Source organism: Meleagris gallopavo, chromosome 3 (genome assembly GCF_000146605.3).
Source record: "Meleagris gallopavo isolate NT-WF06-2002-E0010 breed Aviagen turkey brand Nicholas breeding stock chromosome 3, Turkey_5.1, whole genome shotgun sequence".
NCBI classification, from domain to species: domain Eukaryota; kingdom Metazoa; phylum Chordata; class Aves; order Galliformes; family Phasianidae; genus Meleagris; species Meleagris gallopavo.
In genome coordinates, this window is record NC_015013.2 from 37,754,524 (window position 1) to 37,762,593 (window position 8,070).

The window sequence follows — 8,070 nt, forward strand, 5'->3', positions numbered from 1 at the left end:
GAGTAACAACACAGCCTGGAATTTAGCCCATAGTGAAGAAACAGTCAAACTCATTATTGACTTCACTGACAGAAGCTCATGCTCATGGTGGCAGAATATTTCAGCAGTCAACAAGCTTTGAGAGGTTTATTTCTATTAAGGGAGCTAAAGATTTTTTAGAGGTACTGTATTCTTCATACTTTCCTTCTCTTTCACCTTATCAGAGATCAAAAAGTCATTTTCAAGCCATGCACGTTCCTCGCAAAGAAAGACTGAAAGGACATGACCCACCCCCCTTCTCAGAGTTCCAATGCCATATTCTATATAGAATGCAATATGGAAGGCTTTTAAAGTCTTATCTTCTCTTTCAAGGAAAAAAGGAATAGATATGAATGCAAAAGATATGAAAAGAAAAGCATTACCGGTGGCTAGGTTGCTTGTTGTTTTGCAAAGTCTTGTTTGTAGTCCATATTTTTAATATTTTAATTTAATTTCATAGAGTCATTAAGGCTGGAAAAGACCTCAAAGGACATCCAGTCCAATCGTCTTCCAGGGTAGTGTGGCCTGGCAGCAGAGGGGCAGGGCTCTCTCTCAAAATTTGTGCCATGAAAATCCCAGAAGCCAGTCCTCTTGAGAGCATTAGAGAAGGGTGTTTGTTCTATGGCGGCTGAGATGGATTTCTCCTCACCAGAGATCCCTGAGTTCACTATCATGGAGAATGTGCTACACTATGAACTCTTCTTTGAAGCCATTTTCCAGCTTACCCGTGTTTTAGCCATAATCCTACCAATTTCAAAGTCCTATAAGACAGACAATAAATAAGAGAGGCTATCCATCCCTCCAGATATTGAGAATGACTCTTGAGTCCAGAACCGACAGTTTTGAGCCTCAGACTTCAGAGACAGTGAAGAAACCAAAGGCAATTGCTCCACAAATAAGCAAGAAACTTAAGAAGGAATCAATAAAAAAAATAAGATGATTTAGGCCTGACTGATAAGCCTTAAAAGACAAAATAATCAACTATAATGCTTCCTCGGAGAGGACATCAAAGGCAACTGACTGTATCATATGGTTTTCCGGCATTTAGCAATAATCTTTTTTCCTTCTCAGTCTGCTCATGGCCACTTTTCTATTATTCCTTTTTTTTTTTTTTTCCTTCACATCTCCAGCTATGAGCTGGTGGTACTCATAGCTGAATATCTAAAGATTTTGCAAGTCTGAATCCATCTCTCAATCACATTTTAAAGACAAACCACGATTTTCATATGTAAACACGAATTTCTAGTAAGTCTTTGCAAACAGTGGTAAAAACAAGATAATGTTAAAAATTGGGCTGAGGGGAAAACATGGCACAGAAAAAAATAACATTAAGAACATTGCTCAGCCACACTTCACATGACATTGGAGTAGTGAGGGGGAAAATAGACAGTAGCATCATCAAGAATAGAAAAGGTCCACTAGCAGATGATTAAGTAGAATGACGTACTAAATGTCACCTCCTGTCATATTTTACCTTCCTTCCTCAGACTTTATTGTTGTTGTTGTTTTTTTAAAGATTATTAAATTCAGTTCAAAGTCAAGTTCCTAACAACTCGTTCTTCCCCATCTTCTATAATTCAGTGGTGAATGCTTAACAGGTGAAAGTAAAAACTAACAAAAAAGATGATCAGATGAAACCAGAGGAACTGATGGGCTTAAATGTTCAGATCTTTAGTCAGAAACTCATATTCAAATTACAAAAGTCAGTTTTATCTGTCTGTCGAGTCACACCAAAACCATAAAGAAAACCTGATATGTCTGATACAGAAGACTACAGTTGTTCAGCAGGAAACAAAAACAAATGAAAAATAGCAATCTTCAAAAACAATGGACTGGATGCCAGACAGAACACATCACAATTCTGAGCTGTATAAACAGAGACAACTTAAAGGGCATGCAATCTTTAAATTCTCTAAATTAGTTACACTGAATCTTGTACTAATTTCACTGTTACAGTAAATCCTTAAAATAAACATCATTCAGTGAAGGCCATGGAAACCTGTGCCGTATTTGGAAACCTCGATCGCCTGAGAAGATACCAAACTCATCTGGCATTCTTGAGAGTCAGCTGTAGAAAGTAAACTTTGCAATGTGCTTACACGAGGAATATATGCACCTGAAGGGCTATTCGTAAACAAATATGTAGTCACCTATGGCAGTGACCACCATCAAATTCATTTTTCATCTTTACAAATAACAAATAATTCTGATTATTCAATACATATGTACATATGGATGTATAATTATATATTGATTAGTTTAGCTTTTAGCATAACATATGATTGCACTGAATTTTGCCAGAGTAACAGATAACATTTTTTAAAAATTATCCCAATAGACCATTAGCATTATGAGTGAATTTATTTTCCCCAGCAGTGTTAAAGATATGCAAAATTTTCATTTTTCAGAGATGCATAGTAAAATGATTAACACCAGCTCTGCTCATTATCTTGCTTAACAAAACTTCTCTAAAAACAAATAAATCAAAAACGCCGCTAACATTCCTGAATAAATAAATTACAGACCTGTTCAGTGGCAGCAATGATATTTTAAAAAGCTTGTGCAAGCTCATTGTACAATTTTATTACAAAACTGCAATTTATAACAAAACTGTCCATTTTTTACTTTCTAGCCAGTTTTACTCATAGAAGTACCTTTTACAACCCAAGGAACTTCAAGCAAGCAAGAAACCTATAAATGTTAATCCCATGTTTCAATATGTTACAGTATATAAATATTGATATGAGAACCTTCATTACTCATTCTATAATAGGATTTGCAGAACTATAGTTAAATGAAACTGATAGAATTGCCTGACAGAATATCAGATATCCATCATTACAGATGCAGATTACGTACCACAAATTGGAAACACACACAAACATATATATATAAAAACATATATGTATATTTACAGGTTATATTTACAGGTTAAAAATGAAAAGTCTTGCAAAAAAAATATTTTTTTGCTGTAGTTCTGGAACACAGGTAATCACTGAAGTGAGAAACGTACAGAATTTCCTCCTCAAAATAAATTATCAAAAAATGTTTTTTCCCTCCTTAGAACAAAGAACAAAGCTAAATATATCCCATAACACAGTCATAATAAAATGAAACTGTTATCTGTTGCTAGCTCTCCAACAACTCGCAGATTTTTCTTAGCATTAAAAACAGCATGTAAATTAAGGTGACTGAAACATGCTTTCAGCGAGCAGAGTAATATGGTAGCTATTCATCACCTGAAGTCATAAAACACTAGGTCTTGTCCTTAGCATATTCTAATGAAGCCTATCATGCAAATGAGAGTGACCTTTTCTGTGCATTCTGCAAGTTCACATTTATGTGAGGAGTATATATAGTTTTCCAATACAAACTAGCCAAAGACTGCGTAATTACTGTAATCAATTAGTAGTTAGTGTCGCTCTGCTCATTTGTGGCTAATGTCAGCTAAACCATTTTTGAGAAAACCACCCTGACAGCTTCTTTCTGTTGTTTTTGTTGCTGCTGTTTTTCTGCGACAAGAAAATAAGTCAGACTTCTCAAGTTGGAAGCACAGTTCCATTTTTCTAAAAATGCTTTCTCCCCAGATTAAGAATAAAAACGAGACTCACACCTGTAGTGGGAAAAGATTCCCCAGCAAAGTTATGTATCCTTAAAATGACATTGAAGTTTTCCGCCATGAAGATGAAACATTAATATTTAAATATTTAAATGAAGGACGCTCTCCCATGAGGAGGTTCAGACCAAGTAAGGAAGACTTGGTAGAACTTCGGCACTCTTTTCAACGGATGAGTAAACAGGCCATACCCTCTGCTCAGCAACAGTCTATTTGGTAGACAGTTATGGATAGGAAACATTACTGGAGCTGGTAATTAAAGTAAAAACTAATACTGTCTCAGAAATGGGGAATTTTGTGCAGGAAAATCATTTATCATGGCTTACAGTTCACCTCAACTGAAATGAATTATCTTATTTAGCACATATCTACTTTATTCCATAATATCTTCCAAACTGTGCTGATTTTAGTATCAAAGTCTAGTATACATAAACCACAATTATGCCATTAGTTGAAATAAATTCTCTATATAAGTTTCTGCTCTCTTATCAGCTGTTAAGTCAAATAAGGATATACAGATTTCAGTTTCACATTCTTTTACATTCACATCCTTTATAATGAAAGGTCAGATCTGAGCATTTTAGGAAATCAACTCCTTTCAAAACTGCAACTAGACATTACAAACAAAAATTTACATCACAAAAAAATCAATACACACTAAGATAGTGTTATTCTCTTTGCACCTACAGTAATAAATACAAACTTTCCTATTTCTCAGAAATTATCCTGCTAGTGCAGTGTTGCTGTGCGCACACAACATAAACACATGCACTTTATATATTGTGTATATTTATGTTATACAACTAAAGAATTAAAAAATGTCTTAGGGATTTTTTGTGGTCAATATTATCAATTTTTTTCACTCAGCAGAGAATTGCACATTTCAAATGCATTCACTACAGGGACAAGAAAACTGTTTTCTCCGATGAGACAATGAAGATGAGTTTGGGTTCTCTGCATGCCCATACCACACTGTTTTGAGAACTACTTTTGCCAAACATTGGATCAAAGCAGTTGAATATTTGGTTGATATACAGAATCACTTTAAAACAACAACAAAAAATGAGTATAAAATTCTAAAATAATTAATGATTAAGATTAAAGAAAAACGTCAAGGATTTATTCATGCATATTAAAACATAAGAATAAGGACATTTAAGCATGTCACACTAACATAGAAGCATCTGAATTCTTACAACTCAAATAAAAAAATAAGAGGTGGAAGCTGAAACCTTCCCTTTTCTTCCTTCAGATCACAACAGTATTCTTTATATACAAAGCTAGCATGCTTTGGTAGTAAAGGCAAAAAACCTTTCTTTTTCTTAACCATATATTTTTGTTTCCCCTCCCTCAAGGTCTCAAGGCCTCCAATGAAAGCCACTGGGAGAGAAGAGGTGGGCAAGGCACTTCGGTGCCTCCACAGCCCCTTGTGCCACAGGCTCCTTCTACACCTGGCCCAACTGAGTGAGTGCCGGACAGCTGAGGGACATCAGTGCTACTGCGCTCTTCCTCCTCCTCCATCTCTTGCTTGCTGCCTCCTGAGGCAACATCCCTTGGGATGCAGCTCAGGGCCCACTGGGAATGACTGTATTCCCTCTGGTTTCCCTAGCGGCAAGTTGGCGATGTACTTAGTTGGTTTAGTCAACCATAAAACGAGCATACTACTTTGCTACTTCATTGGAAAACTTTTATTTAGCTTTGCTCATAAAACTGCTTAGAGATGTTCAAAAAATGCCTAGAGGTAATCCAAAAGAAAAAAATAATAATCTGTTGAGTAAAGAAGTAGTATTATTTGAAGCTAAGTTTGCAAGCCAATAATTGCAGGTGGTATATCAACGCACTTTGAAGAGCACTAATGAATGTGAACTTTTTGTCCAAACAAGAAAGCAAAATAAATATATAAATAAAAAACGAATAGTATTTGTTTCCATGGTGATTTTCAGGGATGATGGGGAGGGGAGAAATAGCAACCAGGTGGCAATAAGTCAAGTGACACTGAAGATTTATTGGTTTATTTCTGCGTGTGGCGGGAAGCAGTCCCCTTGCACGACATCAGGCGTGGCAGAGCAGTGGCTGCTGACAAGGCTCGACGCGGCTCTTTTTACTCCTGTCAGAGTCGGCAGCCGTGGGGGCACCTGGAAGTCACCAAGAAGGAATGGTGGGGAGGAGGATAGGCGCAGGGGGACTGAAGGAGCCACGTGCCCATGGGCTCCAGGCCCTGTTAGAACCCCGAAGGCCGCTGCCTGCCGAGCACCCACCTGACCAGCACCCATGAAAAGGCCAGCGCAAAATGCCTCAGCAAAGAGGCAGATGAAGCGATCGCTGCTGATCCACCCCAGGATGATGCCGTTACAATAAACACTCACGACAACTTGCGACCGAAGCGCTGTTACAACACTAATTGTCCATGAAAGCTGACCTGCAGCAAGGCAGCAGAGTTCAGTTTCGATAGGCCCGGCTCAGGAGCGCCAGCATGATTGCAGATGACAGAAGACATCCACGCATCAAAAATCTCTGGAAACGCCTGACGTGACTTTGCACACTGCAGAAAAGCAGCAGAAATCTGAGAGTCTTGGCTCTTTGTCAGGAAGCAAAAAGGACCACGGGGATGGCATTTTTCAGAGCATCTTTCTAAACTGACATCAGCTTTGCCACACCTAGTAAAGCACGTACCCTGCTTGTCCTCCCTATTACTGTATCTTCAATCAAATATAAACCATGCATGGTTAAGAGAACATTGGATTTTCCCAGCCAAAGAAATGTTCCTCCCCTCCTTAAATTTCATTACATTTGCTGATTTTGATTCAACTGAACAGTTTTCTCCCCATTTTGTCTTAACTCGGCAAGTGCCAGGACTTGCAACTTCCTGGTGTAAAGCCCTCGCAGAAATGCTGGAAGTGTGTCAAGGCAAGCAGGAGACATTGTCACTGTTCCACACTGCTAGGAGTATTCCTTTCAAATGCATTTTGTAACACAAAAGGAGTACAGAAGAGAAAGTAAGGAAAATAACGATGCAGAAAAGGTTATGAATTTCAGAAGGGCTGAATATCTATTTATTTTTAAGTACAAAAGTAACTACGTTAAAAATAAAAGAAAAACTAAATTTTTAATCATGAGCAATGCCGAGTGATTTACTACTGCCATGGTGTTTTAAATTTGAAAAGAAAGCTTCAGCTTTATAACATTTTGTAATTTACAATTACTGCAGCATTTCAGGATTTTTAGTAGTTAATCATGTACACGAAGCACCTTCCTACAATAGCAATTTAAAATCAGTTTTTGTGATATTAAATAACCTCTCTTATTCTATCTTATTAAGAACAGTGCAGCACAAAAACCAATATCTTCACTGATAGCCTTAACAGTTCAACTTTTTTAAGTGCATGTATAAAATGAAATGCAAGGAAGAAAACAAATCTTGGATTTTATTCAATAAACATAATTTTGGATCAAATAAACACTTTATCTTATTTAACTTTTGAAATAGTTCAATGTTTAGATTGACCTAAATATAAAGTTTAAAATTAAATTGATTAAAAATTGAATCAGTTTAATTATTCAAAAGATTTCAAAATTACCCAGTTTAAATATTGAACAGATTGAAAATATTAAGCTACGATGCCAAAAATTAGAAACGTGAGCTAAAAATAACAAAATATGTATGGAGAAGCAACATAGTTGCAAGGGGTTGTTTTTTGTTTTTTATTTGCTGCTGTTTTTTTTTTTTTTCCATATCATATTTGAAATTAGAGGAATAATGCAATGAACTAGTAAAATTTTGTATAGACGGCATGAACAATTAAATATGTAAAGCAATAAAGGACCATTGGAACATTTAGCAGAAGAGAGCAAAATTAAATGGCTTGGACTGCATGTGATTATAAACCAACAGTTCCTCACCCAATTGGTTGCTTGCCCTCCACACACAACTTCTCCCATTTAGATATTTCTTAAATCCTCCTTCAATACAAATACAGACACCTCCACCCACCCACAGCAAGAGAGCATTACACATCATTAGTTTTAATCCCCCCACATCTGGGTGGATTAGTAGGCAGGAGTTGGTTATTTCTCTATTTAGGCTCACAAATGATGTGCGTCATTCAGATGCAGTGGGGTTCCCAAGTAGGAAGAGAAGGCTTTCATATTTATCCATCTTCCTTTTAAAAAGGAAAGGAAGTTTCATATCATCCCATACATTTTACTTGGTTATTTTAAAGTACAAAAGACCATCATTCTATGGTGTAGGCTACCATATCATTTATAAAGCACCCAGCACGAAGGTTTGAAACCAAATTGGTATGTCGATATTGTTACAATTTAACTGATGTTTTATTAATAATTTACTAACATATATAGAATGATGAAAAAGTTTTATGTCCTTATACGTTACAGGGAAAATGGCTGAAGATATCTATTACAGCCATTTTAATACT

At 36.5% G+C, this 8,070-nt stretch overlaps 1 pseudogene; it reads left to right on the plus strand.

Annotated features, from left to right (window-relative positions):
• Positions 1-327: 327 nt before the first annotated feature.
• Positions 328-1,134, plus strand: LOC104910235 (annotated as a pseudogene).
• The last annotated feature ends 6,936 nt before the right edge of the window (positions 1,135-8,070 follow it).